The sequence below is a fragment of the Phyllobates terribilis genome, unplaced genomic scaffold (assembly GCF_046119375.1).
Source record: "Phyllobates terribilis strain yellow unplaced genomic scaffold, ASM4611937v1 Scaffold_1__5_contigs__length_1240528914, whole genome shotgun sequence".
Classification (NCBI taxonomy): domain Eukaryota; kingdom Metazoa; phylum Chordata; class Amphibia; order Anura; family Dendrobatidae; genus Phyllobates; species Phyllobates terribilis.
The window spans coordinates 1,088,500,708-1,088,517,438 of record NW_027362761.1 but is presented as its reverse complement, the minus strand read 5'-3'; positions in this window follow the sequence as shown (position 1 = coordinate 1,088,517,438).

Here is a 16,731-nt window from a genome sequence, read left to right as displayed (position 1 = left end):
CCTGTTCCTGCATTCCCCGGTGTGGGTCAACAGCTGTGACCAGGGTCTGACCTGGAGTAGCACCTGGTACCTCTGCTTGGTTCCTCCCTGGTTCACGGAGTCGACTGAGCCGCCGCGTGACCTTAGTTGGACCGAGTTGATACTTAGTTATACCCCTCCAAGCACTCCTCGGTTCATGGTCCAGTGGGATCACTAATCATGCTCACGCCAGTCAGTCTGGACGTGTGCGTAACACTGGTGTTCTGTGGCAAATGCCAAGCGTCCAGCACGGTGTTGGGCTGTGAGCACAACCCCCATCTGTGGACGTCGGGCCCTCATACCACCCTCATGGAGTCGGTTTCTAACCGTTTGTGCAGACACATGCACATTTGCGGCCTGCTGGAGGTCATTTTGCAGGGCTCTGGCAGTGCTCCTCCTGTTCCTCCTTGCACAATGGCGGAGGTAGCAGTCCTGCTGCTGGGTTGTTGCCCACCTACGGCCCCCTCCACCTTTCCTGGTGTACTGGCCTGTCTCCTGGTAGCCTCCAGCCTCTGGACACTACGCTGACAGACACAGCAAACCTTCTTGCCACAGCTCGCATTGATGTGCCATCCTGGATGAGCTGCACTACCTGAGCAACTTCTGTGGGTTGTAGAGTCCGTCTCATGCTACCACGAGTGTGAAAGCACAACCAACATTCAAAAGTGACCCAAACATCAGCCAGAAAGCATTGGTACTGAGATGTGTTCTGTGGTCCCCACCTGCAGAACCACTCCTTTATTGAGGGTGTCTTGATAATTGCCAATAATTTCCATCTATTGTCTATTCCATTTGCACACCAGCATGTGAAATTGATTGTCAATCAGTGTTGCTTCCTAAGTGAACAGTTTGATTTCACAGAAGTTTGATTTACTTGGAGTTATATTCTGTTGTTTAAGTGTTCCCTTTATTTTTTTGAGCAGTGTAAATATATATATATATATATATATATATATAAATATATATGTGTGTATATACTGTATGTAATTGGTAAACTTATCGGCACCTTCAACCAGTATGTACAGCAAGTATGAACAGGTGCAAGCTGCTATGACTGCATAATATGCGAACAAAATTAGATACAGTGGGTATGGAAAGTATTCAGACCCCTTTAAATTTTTCACTCTTTGTTTCATTGCAGCCATTTGGTAAATTCTAAAAAGTTCATCATTTTTTTCTCATTAATGTACACTCTACACCCCATCTTGACTGAAAAAAACAGAAATGTAGAAATTTTTGCAAATTTATCAAAAAAGAAATACTGAAATATCACGTGGTAACAAGTATTCTGACCCTTTGCTCAGACAGTCATATTTAAGCCACATGCTGTCCATTTCCTTGTGATCCTCCTTGAGATGGTTCTACTCCTTCATTGGAGTCCAGCTGTGTTTAATTAAACTGATAGGACTTTATTTGGAAAGACACACACCTGTCTATATAAGACCTCATAGCTCACAGTGCATGTCAGACCAAATAAGAATCATGAACTCAAAGGAACTGCCCAAGGAGCTCAGAGACAGAGTTGTGGCAAGGCACAGATCTAGCCAACGTTACAAAAGAATTTCTGCAGTATTCAAGGTTCCTAAGAGCACAGTGGCCTCCATAATCCTTAAATAGAAGAAGTTTGGGACCACCAGAAGTCTTCCTAGACCTGGCCGTCCAGCCAAACTGAGCAATTGTGGGAGAAAAGCCTTGGTGAGAAAGGTAAAGAAGAACCTCAAGATCACAATGGCTGAGCTCCAGAGATGCAGTAGGGAGATGAGAGAAAGTTCCACAAAGTCAACTATCACTGCAGCCCTCCACCAGTCAGGCCTTTATGGCAGAGTGGCCCAACGGAAGCCTCTCCTCAGTGCAAGACATATGAAAGCCTGCATCGAGTTTGCTCAAAAACACATGAAGGACTCCCAGACTATGAGAAATAAGATTCTCTGGTCTGAGACGAAGATAAAACTTTTTGTTGATAATTCTAAGCGGTATGTGTGGAGAAAACCAGGCACTGCTCATCACCTGCCCAATACAATCCCAACAGTGAAACCAGGGAAAATTTGGGCCGAATGACCTCTTTAACTGGATTAGTAATATCAGCCTACAGTGGGCGAATTTCCTTCTGCTGATTATGAATAATAGGCAGTAGCCCATGATGATTTTTTATTTAATTCTGTAGTTTACACATAATGTACACTGCGGGTGCTGACTAAAACTCCCATCATTGTCCCCTGATCTTAGGGAGACAAGGCTTTAGATGATAGGTAACTATATCTGTATTTTTTATTTTTAATTCAATATGTATTTATTTATTTTACTTTAAGAACAGGCCCTGGCTGGTGACTACTTCCATCAGCGGCGCCTGCTCTCGCCGTTATTAGTGAACGCAGGCATAGGCTGATCTGATGGGAGTAGTACACTCATCAGCCAACGCCTGTGACCCGCGGTAAGCTTTTTACATCTGACAGCATGATCCTGCAGTGCTCTAACTGGTGGTAACGATGTTACCGCCGATCAGAGCCGCCAGTGTTTCTCATACTGTCACACAGATGACATCATGAGAAACACAGACTTCCTGAGGATTGCTAGAGAGGCAAATCAGAACACTCGATTGACTGCAAAAGACCTTCAGAAAGATTTATCAGACCCTGGACTTGTGGTACATTGTTCTACTTTTCGGAGACACGTGCACAAATATGGCCTTCATGGAAGAGTCATGAGAAGAAAACCTCTCCTGCATCTGACGCGCTCCCTGGGCCTGTGCTGTGCAGGGGATACCCGGAACCGGATCGCTGGGGGTCCTCCGTGGCTGTTACCCGGTCCGTGCCCAGGGCGGTCAAACCAGTGGCAGTCTGAGTGTGATAACAAATGTCCGACTACGCCACCCGTGGATTGCGGTCAGTGGGGACCGCCGCTGCGCTGCAGACCGCTGAGGCTGATGTTGTATGCGCAGCCGAGTATGGGATAACTCCCCACGGGAGAAGTATTGCCTCAGGGCAGCTAGTGTGGATGATGGGAGTGATGGTGTGAGTGTCCCAGTACTAATGGTGCTGGTGCGGCGATGAAACACAGAGACGTGTGGTGCAGTTAAGGGTCTTTACTGATGGTATAACGCAGACCCTCCCGGGAGTACTGGCTAGCAGTAGAGGCCTGGTCAGTCTGAGAGCTAGCAGGATCTCCCCCTGGCCACGTGGAGTTGTAGGCCTCCCCGTCTCTCTGCACTCTTTCCTGGCTACCTTGCTGTGTGCGGGTAGAAGTAGCCCACGTCCCTGAGTATACCGTGTGGTGCTCACCCGTATGGCCGGTGACTTGGGGCCTTCCGTTAGCCTCCGCTTCACGATGGCAGTGCTGGTCCCTTGCTTGTGACCGTGCCTCCGGGCTTCTATGGCCAGAGGACATGGAATCCCCTGCCTGTTGGATTCTGCTGCTGGACCTGGATGTCCCCACAGCCTCGGACTCCTTGTCCGGGTTTAGTGTCTTCAGCCAAGGCGAGCTTTCTAGCTTCCAGCCTCTGGCACTCGCTCCTGCTCCTACAGAGCTTCTAGTTCTCGCTTTCCCTCTCCAGGCTCTGACTCTCAGACTCTGTCTGTCCTAATCCCGCCCCAGACCCAGTTTATAAGGGCAGATTCCTCCCCTCCCAGGTCTTGGCGGGCAGTGTTGCATGCTTAGGGCTCCTGACCAGAGAAACCTTCCACTTGCTCTCAGACATAATATTTCTATTACTGTGGCAACCAGACCCCTGGGGTGCCATACATCCTTATCATAAAAATCAGCATCAGAAGTATACAAAAGAACATCTAAACAAGTCGGATGCATTTTGGAAACAAGTACTGTGGACCGATGAGATTAAAATAGAACTCTTTGGCCTCAATGATCATAGGTATGTGTTGAGAAAAAGGGCACAGAATTTCAGGAAAATAATATCTCGCCAATCATTAAGCATGGGGGTGGATCAATCATTGCTTTGGGGTTGTGTTGCAGCCAATGGCACGGGGAACATTTAATGGGTAGAAGGAAGAATAGATTCAATGAAATTTCAGTATAATCTCTTTTTATTGAAATAGAAATAGACATTAACATATATAACATACATTAATAAATGCCGGTGTTTAGTCATCATGGCGATCAAAATAACATATTCTCTATCACTTCTCTGATAAGACTCGTACACCTCTTATCTAATAATGTAAATGACTCGCCCCCTGGGCCGTGGGGCTCTCGGAGTCGGGCAACAGGGCAATAATGGGGGTAGTAGTGGCAACCCGGTCCGTGGCTCAGGGTGGTCAGACCAAATGTTGTGGCAGTCTATTTATATGGTTTTGCAATGTCCGACTACGCCACCCGTGGATTGCGGCTATTATGAACCGCCGCTGCAAGGCAGTCCCCTGAGGCTGATGGTGTGTGCAGCTGAGATAGTATAACTCCCCACGGGAAGAGTGTAGCCTCAGGGCAGTATAGTAGATGGTGGGGGTGATGGTGCAGGGAGTCCCAGTACCGTTAGTGCTGGCAAAGTAAGAAGCACAAAGACAACATGTTGCAGTCCAGGGTCTTTTACTCACAGTTCGTATACTCCAAGCCACTTCTGTACAGGTAGTGACTGCCCAAGCCGTGCCTCGTCCACCAGGTGAGGGGCTCGGTCAACTCCCAGGCAATTCAGGAGCATGGCACAGGACCCCCTTCTGTCCTTTCTCTGGCTCGTGCCCATCAGTGACCAAACTTCTGTCCAGCTTCAGCGGATTTATGCGGGAAAACGTGGGCCCCGTTTCCCGCTATCCTATATGGTGCCTTCCTAGCAGGTTTAGTGAGGGGTCGCACCAATATATGATCACGACCTCCGGTTCTTGGCTGAGGATTATTTGCCTCCACCAACTTGGGATCCGGTACCCTTTCCTTGCCTGACCCGTCACCCGTAATTTCCTGGGTTCTTAGGGTCCCTTCTTCCTTTGTGTTCCTGGGCCTTTCTCTTCGGTTCCTTTCTCTTTCTGTTCTTTTCCTTTCTTTCTCTCCCTCTCGCCCTGCCCGTGTCCTAGGCCTGGCTCTGGAGCAGAACTCCAGCGGAGCCTCTGCTCCCCTCCTCCTCCACTCTCACTTCCTCCTCACAGACTCAACTTCTCTCTACTCTTTTAGAACTAAGATGGTGCCCACCTTATATACCTCCTCCTCTGTGTCTGAGCCCAGGTGACCTGCAACCAATGAGCTCCATCCTATGCCCAGAAACCAGCCCCTATCTGCTCCCACATCACTAGGGTCCCCCCCCCCTCCACTCCAGCCAGGGACATAGTCAGTCGTGCCTGCATACTAATGGGAGCACCGTAGAGCTGTCCCCCGGAAATGAGGAGTGTATATGTGTGCAGCTAACTGAGCCCTGGTCCATACTACATCCTTAGCCGGGAGTGGAATACCACACCTCTGGCAGAGGTGCAATATCCCTGTAGCGGCCGAACCCTCGGGGCGCTACATAAACATTACTTTTAATCATATCCAACAGTGCAGACAACTACATAAATCAACAATACAACAGTACAAAAACAAAAAGAGAAAAAAGAAAAAAAAGAAGGGGTGGTGAGGGGGGAAGAGGAAAAAGAGAAAGAAAGATAAGAAAGGAGGGTAGGATTAGTAAATTGAAGAGGAGAAGGAGAACATAAACTAAGGCTCATTTTTAGACTCTCTAATTAGTTCCCAGCACCAACCCAGATCCAATTCACCAATTTATCAGTCTCTCACTCAAACAGCCTGTGAAACTCCGATGAGTCCTGAAACAGAATCCAGACACTCCAGATCTTCCTGAATTTATCAGCACATCCATTAAAGTCAGCAGAAAGTTCCTCCATTCTGCAGATATTAAACATTTCATTTTTTTGAGATCCTATTGATGAGGGCAGGATAGAAAGCCGAGCTTTCTCAGGACGATTTTCGACCCTACTTCCGGTAATTAGATTATAATTGGAAAATATTTTTTCCCACAAAGGTTTGATCTTACTACACTCCCACCATATGTGAAGCATAGATCCTTTTTCCACTTTACATCGCCAACATAAGTCTGAGGCTGCCGGAAATATGGTGTGAAGTTTTACTGGATACTGGTACCATCTTGCCATAATTTTGAAATTTTTCTCCTGTGCATAACATGTGACCGACATTTTGTGTGTAAACAAGAATCCTTTTCCCCAATCTGTTGAAGATATGACTACCCCCAATTCTTGTTCTCACATGTGTTGAAATTGTAACTTTCCTGAGATACTTTCCCCAATCAAATAATTATAAAGCAGTGATATTATATGATTGGGGGGAGATTCCTGTAAGAATAACCTCTTAAAAGAAGATGGTATACACTGGAATGGGGGTGCCAACCTCTGAGAAAACAAGAATGATTGCAACTGTAAGTATTCCATCCACAGCAATTTTCTAGACAGAGACCTATCCTGTAATGTATTGAATGACGGTATTTTACCATTTTCTAATATATGTAGGAGGCGAGTGTCCTCCATAGCTCTCCATCCCAAGAAAGATTCTCTCAGATATCCAGGAGGAAAGGAAAGATTAGAGAAAAGTGGCGTAAGAGGGCTGAATGTTCTAGAGGGATGGTATTTTTTCATAGTTGCATGCCAAATTTTAATTGTTCCCCTTGTCAATTCTGTCAAGCCTCCTATCGAGAAAACATCAGAGGCAAAAAGCCAAGGAAGGTGCTTCAAAGGAACAACCACCCCTTCCTGCTCAATAGTGACCCATTGTTTTGTCAGAGAGTTGACATGCCAGTCTATGAAGTGACCTAAAACAGAAGCTTGAAAGTATATTTTAACCCCTTAATAACATCTGACGTACTAATACGCATCTGTGCACTGGGACTTAAGAGCCAGACCCGTATTAGTACGTCATCGCGATCGCGCGCGCACACAGGCTGTGCGGGCGCGATCGCCGCCGGGTGTCAGCTGATTGTCACAGCTGACACCCGGTACTATGTGCAGGGAGCGGTCCTGCACCGTTCCCAGCACATTAACCCCCGCGATGCTGCGATCGAAGTCGATCGCGGCATTGCGGGGGCAAGGGGAGGTGATCGGCGATACTCACCTCCTCTTCCGGCTTCCAGTGCAGTCTGCAAAGGCTTCCCGGGTGTTGCCATGACGACCCGATGTCGTCATGACAACATCCGGGTCACCAGAGAGCAGGAAGATTGCTCGGACATGCGCAGTGCATCTCCAAGCAATCTTCACACTGTGCACTTCTGACAGCCTTCATGGCATAGGGATGGTGCTCCATTCCTGTGCCATGCAGGCGATCAGAAAAAAAAAAGTGAAAGTCCCAGAGTGGGACAAAGTAAGAAAGTGTATAAACTGTGTGAAAGTGGAAAAAAAAAAAAAAAAAAAGTGCAAAAATATTATAAAAAAATAAAAAAAATAATACACCAAAAATAAAAATATAATGTACCCATCAATAAATATTATTATAAAAAAAATAAAAAAAAAACAATAAAAGTACACATATTTGGTATCACCGCGTCCGGAACAACCTGACCTATAAAACTGTCCCACTAGTTAACCCCTTCAGTGAACACGGTAAAAAAAAAAAAAACGAAGCAAAAAACAATGCTTTATCACCATACCGCCAAACAAAAAGTGGAATAACACGCGATCAAAAAGACGCATATAAATAAAAATGATACCGCTGAAAACATCATCTCGTCCCGCAAAAAACAAGCCACCATACAGCTCCATCAGCCGAAAAATAAAAAAGTTATAGCTCTCAGAATAAAGCGATACTAAAAAATATTTTTTTCTATAAAATAGCTTTTATTGTGTATAAGCGCCAAAACATAGAAAAATGATACAAATGTGGTACCGCTGTAAACGTACTGACCCGAAGAATAAAGCTACCTCATCAATTTTACCACAGAATAAAAAAAAAAAAAAAACAATTCCTGAATTGTTGGTTTTTGTTTATTCTGCCTTCCAAAAATCGGAATAGAAAGCGATCAAAAAATGTCACGTGCCTGAAAATGGCACCAATAACAACGTCAAGTCATCCCGCAAAAAACGAGCCATCACATGACTGTCTGCCAAAATCTGGAAAAATTATAGCTCTCAAAATATGGCGATGCAAAAACTAGATTTTACAAAAAATGCGTCTTTTAGTGTGTGACAGCTGTCAGTCATAAAAACCCCATATGATTCTGGCATTGCTGTAATCACACCGACCCGAAGAATAAAGTCGTCTAATCACTTATACCGCACAAGGAACGGCGTCAAAAATAAACTCTTGGGTTAGGATTGGGCTAGGGTTAGGGCTGGGTTTGGGGCTAGGGTTGTGCTGGGGCTAGGGTTGTGCTAGGGTTAGGGCTGGGGTTGGGATTTTTTTCAAAAGTAAGAAAAAAAGATGACGATATGGCGACTAGTGTTGAGAGCAAGTGCTCGCTACTTGAGTTTGCATCGGGTGCTCTGGTATGCATTGAGTATCGTGGGTATTTGAGTGACATGCTCGAGTCTCTGCCCCATATGCTTCGCAGCCAAAAAACTTTACGGGGATTGCCTGCCATGCACGAGCGATCCCCGCATGTTTTTTTTGGGTGTCTAATAACCGTGAAACATGCGGAGCAGGGACTCGAGCATGTCACTCGAGCACACGCTGTACATGGTGCATACCTGAGTACCCGATGCAAACTCAAGTAGCGAGCACTTGCGCTCAAGAATAATGACAACTTATTCAATATGATGACCTAATGTAAACAAATTCTGTGCCGTACCTCTGGGTTCAAAATGTTCACTATACACCTTAATAAAATCCTTGAGGGGTATAGTTTCCAAAATGGGGACACTTGTGGGGGAGCTCCACTGTTTAGGCACATCACGGGCTCTCCAAACGCGACATGGTGTCCGCTAACAAATTGAATGGAAAATCGGCTCAAATTGTTAGCGGACGCCATGTTGCTTTTGGAGAGCCCCTGTGTGCCCAAACATTGGAGCTCCCCCACAAGTGACCCCATTTTGGAAACTAGACCCCCCAAGGCACCTATCTAGATGCATAGTGAGCACTTGGAATCCCCAGGTGCTTCACAAATTGATTCGTAAAAATGAAAAAGTGAAAAAAAAAACACTTTTTCATTTTTATGAATCAATTTGTGAAGCACCTGGGGTTCCAAGTGCTCACTATGAATCTAGATAGGTGCCTTGGGGGGTCTAGTTTCCAAAATGGGGTCACTTGTGGGGGAGCTCCAATGTTTGGGCACGCAGGGACTCTCTAAATGCAACATGGTAGCCGCTAACAAATTGAATGGAAAATCGGCTCAAATTGTTAGCGGACACCACATTGCGTTTGGAGAGCCCCTCTGTGCCCAAACTTTGGAGCTCCCCCACAAGTGACCCCATTTTGGAAACTAGACCCCCCAAGGCACCTATCTAGATGCATAGTGAGCACTTGGAATCCCCAGGTGCTTCACAAATTAATTCGTAAAAATGAAAAAGTGAAAAAAAAAACACTTTTTCATTTTTATGAATCAATTTGTGAAGCACCTGGGGTTCCAAGTGCTCACTATGAATCTAGATAGGTGCCTTGGGGGGTCTAGTTTCCAAAATTGGGTCACTTGTGGGGGAGCTCCAATGTTTGGGCACGCAGGGACTCTCTAAATGCAACATGGTATCCGCTAACAAATTGAATGGAAAATCGGCTCAAATTGTTAGCGGACACCACATTGCGTTTGGAGAGCCCCTCTGTGCCCAAACTTTGGAGCTCCCCCACAAGTGACCCCATTTTGGAAACTAGACCCCCCAAGGCACCTTTCTAGATGCATAGTGAGCACTTGGAACCCCCAGGTGCTTCACAAATTGATTCGTAATAATGAAAAAGTGAAAAAAAAAACACTTTTTCATTTTTATGAATCAATTTGTGAAGCACCTGGGGGTTGCAACTGCTCACTATGCATCTAGATAGGTGCCTTGGGGGGTCTAGTTTCCAAAATGGGGTCACTTGTGGGGGAGCTCCAATGTTTGGGCACACAGGGGCTCTCTAAACGCAACATGGTGTCCGCTAATTATTCAAGCAAATTTTACAATCAAAAAGTCAAATGGCGCTCCTTCCCTTCCGAGCCCTACAGTGCGCCCAAACAGTGTTTTTTCCCCAAATATTGGGTATCTGCGTGCCCAGGGGAAATTGCACAACAAATTTTGTGGTCCATTTTTTCTTGTTACCCCTGTGAAAATAAAAAAAATTGGGTCTAAAGTAACATTTTTGTGAAAAAAGTTAAATGTTCATTTTTTTCTTCCACATTCAAAAAATTCCTGTGAAGCACCTGAAGGGTTAATAAAGTTCTTGAATGTGGTTTTGAGCACCTTGAGGGGTGCAGTTTTTAGAATGGTGTCACTTTTGGGTATTTCCTGTCATAAAGACCTCTCAAAGTGACTTCAAATGTGATGTGGTCCCTAAAAAAATGGTTTTGTAAATTTTGTTGGAAAAATGAGAAATCGCTGGTCAACTTTTAACCCTTATAGCTCCCTAACAAAAAAAAATTTTGGTTCCAAAATTGTGCTGATGTAAAGTAGACATGTGGGAAATGTTATTTATTAACTCTTTTGTGTGACATATCGCTCTGATTTCAGGGCTTAAAAATTCAAATTTTGAAAATTGCAAAATTTTCAAAATTTTTGCTAAATTTCCATTTTTTTCACAAATAAATGCAAGTGATATCGAAGAAATTTTTCCAAAATCATGAAGTACAATATGTCACGAAAAAACAGTCTCAGAATCAGGGGGATCCGTTGAAGCGTTCCAGAGTAATTACCTCATAAAGTGACAGTGGTCAGAATTGTAAAAATTGGCCAGGTCATTAACGTGCAAACCACCCGCGGGGCTTAAGGGGTTAAAATTCGGAAATCCAGCTCCACTGGCTATTTAGGGCGGTTTAATGTCTGCATATTTATCCTGGGTCTATATTTACCCCACACAAACCTGATTAATGCTGTACGTAGTTTGCTGAAGAAGCTGCATGGCGAGAAATGGGAACAGTTTGAAAAATGTATAAAAAGCGGGGCAATATATCGTTTTTTACTGCGTTCATTTTACCAAACCAGGATAGTCTCAGTTTACTGTAATTCAGTAGGTCTTTATATGTACGATCCAAAAGCGATTGGTAATTTAGTGCAAAAAGTTTGAAAAGTCAGGAGAAATGAGCACGCCTAAGTATTTTATCGCTTCTGACTTCCATTTAAAAGGGAAGTTATCCATTACATGTTCAACTTCTCTCTGTGACAGCGATACATTTAATGCCTCCGATTTTGAATAATTAACTTTAAAATTACTCAGGATCTATCAAACTCCTTCATTAAAGCAGGAAGAGATGTCTGAGGCTGAGACACATAGAGGAGAAGGTCATCTGCATATAATGCTGTCTTATATGTGATGCGACCCCTGGGCCGTGGGGTACTCGGCAGCCGGGCCTCTGGTTGCTGGGGGATATCACGGTAGCTGGCCCGGTCTATGACCCAGGGCGGTCAGTAAAAGGGGGGATACTTTATAGGGGATTTAAGAAAGCGTTCGTGACGCCACCTGTGGTTTGCGGCTAGAGGCAGCCGCCGCAGCGGAGCAGTCCTCTGGAGCTGGTGTTACGGCAGCAGGGATGGTGTGGCTCTCCACAGGTAGAGGTAGCTCCAGGGCAGCATGGGGTGTAATGGTGGTGGTGCAGGGGAGAGAGACGGCAGGACGGTCCCGGAGGAAAGACGGACACTCACACAGGGGTAAGCTTCAGTTCCTTTACTGGTGATGTTGCAGGCACGGTCCAGGGTACTCCAGGCGAAGGGCACACTTTTGGACTCTCCCCATTGAGCGGGTATAGGGCCTCCTGATCCGTTGCTTTATTCTCTAAGCTTCTGACCTGCCTGGAGCTAGGCCTAGCTTGGTTACTGTCTCTCTTTGCACCTGCTGACCTGGTGGTATGGCCTTCTCTTTGGAGATCACTCTGCCTGGACGCTGAGACCTCCGTGACTCCTAGCCCTGGTACTGTAATCAGTGTTTGGTGAACCTGGGACCTGTAGTCCACCAGGGGTTCCGGTTGTTCCTACTGGGTATAAAGGGTCCCTGTAGGCGCGGACCAGGTGTCCGGTATATATATCTGCCCCCTCACTACTTCTTAATTCTCCTCTCGCCTTCGGCCACACTCAAGGCCCTCACACGTGCTGTAGACCTTGGTTCGCCTAAGCACAGCAGCCAGCGTGCTGCTCTCTTCACTGCTTTCTGAGCGTCAGCACGCTCTCTGCTCAACTCTGAGCTGTGTTCCTCTCTGTGTCTGAACACTAAACTGAGCTGCCAGCTCCAAACTCCCTATATATATCCCTAATGGGCTCCCTCTGCTGGTCTGAGGTGGTAAGGTGGAGGTGCGTGAATGTGTGAGGGCCTCTTGTGGAGAAGTCCATCCATGCACCTTTCTGGGTTCTGTGGCACCAATGTGCAGCAGGGTGCCACATTCCCCACTAGTAAAACTCAGTACTTCTGGACTGAAGCATTTTTCTCAAACAGGTTTAAACAATAACATTTCTTCCCTTTATGGGAGGCACTTTCCTTGAACGTTACAGGTGACATTATAATACAATAATTACAACTATAAATAACAATAAAGTTACAGTCAGTCCCGTAACTTGGTGTCCATTTCACCGAAGAAAGAACATGAGGGACCCGCCTGAAAACCCTCAACGTAGTCTCTGGGCGTGGCTACAGGGCATGGGTGATCCAGGTGCTGGACCACGTCTTCGGCCACGCCAAATGGGTTTTTGTTCTCTGGTCTAATAAGGGGCACTCCAGGGAGCGCAACTATGTACATGACAGTTTTTGGGCTGCTCACAGTCCTCAGCCACTGAGTCCTTTATATATACCCTTACGGGTAACCAAATAAACACATATATTTCAGTTTATACAATAAACATAATGCAATATCCTACTGGGTAACTATTTATACTGCAGGTATTTCTCTATTTACTCCCTATACCTGACAGGGGTCTGGCCTTTTCTGCTACGTGATGACCTACGTAGTACGGGGATGCGTGTAGTGTGGATGCTTGTGTAATTTCCAGCTTTATGGGTTGATGGACTGCAAGACTGCCTTAACCTCTCTACGGGACTGGAAAAAACACTGCTTACTGGGCCTTCTGGCTCTGCTTCTACTGGTGATCCTTCTTCCGGGGATTCTTCCTGAGCAGGCTCTTCTGGGGCACTTACAGGTTCTACTTGCAATGGAGGGTCTGCTGGCTGTTGGTAGAAGTGTAACACAGGTATTATTACCACTCCATCCAGTTGAGGCCAATCTGCCGGGAAATCTCCTAAGACAGTATGGAGTACTTCTTCTTTAGGCTCCTCCGGTACGGTGAGAGGCACTTCCTCCTGGGGCTTCAGCGGACTTGGGCACAACTTCAGATGGTCTCTTGATACCGTTGCAGTTGTTCTTCCTCCGTCTTTGCTAATTAGACAGGTTTTCCTATTGTCGAACCTGGAATTCAACACAGTGTAAGGTTCCCTTTCCCACTGGTCGTCAAGTTTGTGGCTTCTTCTCTTTCGTTTCAACACAACTTCTCCAGGTGTCAAGGGTTCGGCTGGTGCACTCTTATTGTACTGTGCTTCCTGCTTATCTCTCACCCTACTTAGACTGTTTTCGACACAGGCCTGTACTCTCTTGTACTGCTCCTGTCGAGTCGCATCCCAGTCTTCAGTGGACATATCTGCTTCCGGCTCTACCACTCCAAGCTCCAGGTCCATGGGCAACTTTCCGTGTCTTGCTCTCATGAGGTACGCTGGAGTACAATTGGTGGAACTCACAGGTATGTGATTGTACAGATCTACCAGGTCAGGTAGTTTGTCTGGCCACTGGTTTCTTTCCTCTAGAGGTAAGGTCTTCAACAGGTCGATGACTATGTTATTCATCTTTTCACATAACCCATTGGTTTGGGGGTGGTACGGTGTAGTCTGGATCTTCTTACACCTGTACAGATGGCAAAACTCTTTGAACAGCTCGGCTTCAAAGGCAGGGCCTTGATCCATCAGCACTTTATCCGGGTATCCATGGGGCCTGCAGAAGTATGCTTGAAACGTCCTTGCTGCTGTTTCTGCCATCAGATCCTTGATGGGGGCTACCACCAGGAACCAGGAGTAGTGATCCACCATGGTCAGGGCATACGAGTAGCCTGACCTGCTGGGTGACAAATTGACGTGATTCAGGGCAACGATCTCCAGGGGCTGGGTTGTCTTGATGGACTGCAGGGGTGCCTTCTGGCTGCTGTAGTCTTTTCTTCTGAGACTACAGGGTCCAAATCCCAGCACCACCTCTCTATGGAGCTTCACATTCCAACCCAGTAAAACCGACTCTTCAGGAGAGTTTCCAGCTTTTTCCAGCCAAAGTGCAATGCTTGATCGTGGTAGACCTCCAATACCATCTGGATGTCTGTCCTGGGCACTACGATCTGCCATACCATCTCATGGGTCCTGGGGTTAACATACTTTCGGCACAGTTTCTCTCTATAGATGAACAGCCGGCTTCTCTCATTCCACAGTTGCTTGGCTTGTGGAGTCGCGTCCTTCTCCAGGGAGGAACCTTCCTGGGTTATCAGTTCTATGATACGGCTGACAACCGGGTCGCTGTCCTGGGTCTCCTTCCAACTGTGGTGAGGTAAAGGGTTTAGTGTGTTACCACGATACCTCCTGGAGGTGCGCTGCTCGTGGACCATCACATTTCTATGGAAGGCAGGTAGCTCAATCTCCTGCAGGTCATCCACTTCTTCTTCAGTGTCCGACTGGTGAGGCTTGTGGCCTGCCCTGTACTTGATGGTGAACTGATAGTTTAACAGACGGGCCATCCAACGCTGTTCCATGGCTCCCAACTTAGCTGTCTCTAGATGTGTCAAGGGGTTGTTGTCAGTGTAAGCCGTGAACTTACTGGAGGCCAAGTAGTGCTTGAATCGTTCAGTGATGGCCCAGACCAAGGCCAGGAGCTCCAACTTGAAGGAGCTATAGTTTTCTGGATTCCTCTCGGTAGGGTGGAGCTTCCTGCTGGCATAGGCAATCACCTTCTCTTTGCCATACTGCTTCTGGCTTAACACAGCTCCTAGTCCCTCATTGCTGGCATCAGTGTACAGCAGGAATGGTTGGCTGTAGTCAGGGTAGGTCAGGATTTCTTCGCCAGTCAGGATCTCTTTCATCACTGCAAAGGACTCAGCCTGCTCTTTACCCCACTGGAAGGGGGGGTTCTTGCCTCTGTTGGACGGTATTACGAGGAGATCTTGCAAAGGTGCTGCCTTCTTGGTGTAGTCCTTTACAAACCTCCGGTAATACCCAACCAGTCCCAGGAACTGACGTACCTCCTTGAGATTCTTCGGCTCCGGCCATTTCTGGATGGCAGTGACCTTCTCCGGGTCTGGTGCTACTCCTTCTGGACTGACGATGTGCCCCAGGTACTGAACCTTCTGTTTGAGCAGGTGGCACTTGGAAGGCTTCAATTTCATCCCATACCGGGACAATGCTTCAAATACCTCCACCAAGTGCTTCAAATGGTCCTCATACGTCTTGGAGTACACTATCACGTCATCCAGGTATAGCAGCACGGTATTGAAGTTACGGTGTCCCAAACAGCACTCCATCAATCTCTGGAACGTTCCAGGGGCGTTGCAGAGTCCGAACGGCATACTGTTGAACTCGCAGAGTCCCATCGGGGTAGTGAAGGCCGTCTTCTCCCGGTCCTCCTCAACAACTGCTACTTGGCAGTACCCACTCGTGAGGTCAAGGGTAGAGAAGTAATTTGCAGGCTTTAATGCAGCCAGGGATTCCTCTATACGGGGCAAAGGGTATGCATCTTTATGTTTTATGCGATTTACCTGTCTGTAATCTACACACATCCTCATGCTTCCATCCTTTTTCCTGACCAGGACCAGGGGATCTGCACAGGGGCTACAGCTATCTCTTATAACCCCTGCCTTCCTCATGTCATGCAACATTTCCTTCGCTTTCTGGTAGTGTGCTGGTGGGATTGGCCTGTAACGTTCTTTGATGGGTGGATGGTCATCTGTGGGTATATAGTGTTATACCCCTTCAAACCTCCCGAAATCAAGTGGGTGTTTGCTGAATACCTGCTCGTATTCCTGGACCACCCTGTATACACCATGTTTTTTATGGACTGGAGTGGCGTCAGTCCCAACATGGAGCTGTTGACACCAATCCTCCAACTGAGCTTCGGAGTCATTGTCCACCACTGTATCTGGTGGGGTCAAGGATTCCACTGTGTGTATGGCGTTGTTATCGTTGTTATCCACAGTATACAACCTGGCGACAGTGGTATATCTTGGTAATTTAACTTCATCCTCCCCATAATTTAGGAGTCGTACGGGTACCCTCCCATTGCGTACATCAACCACCCCTCTGGCAGTTAAGAGTGTAGGTCTGTGCTCCGAACTAATGGGCTCCACTACTGCCTGATAGTTCTGTCCTTTGAGACCTATTGCTGCTCTACACCAAATCAGCATTTCACTCATCGGGGGAATCATAATGGGTATCGTGTCTGTGACCCGTACATTACCAATTTCACCACCTGATAGCTTTACCTGTTGCTGGTACATAAGGGCTCGGATCTCTTTCTGGAGCACTCTCCTCTGCCCTGGTTTGGTGGTGTCAGCAATCTGTTGGAGCAAAAACAACACTTCTCCCAAACAGTTACCGACAATATTCGTACCAAGTATAATATACAAGTCTGTATCACCAGGATTAAACTCC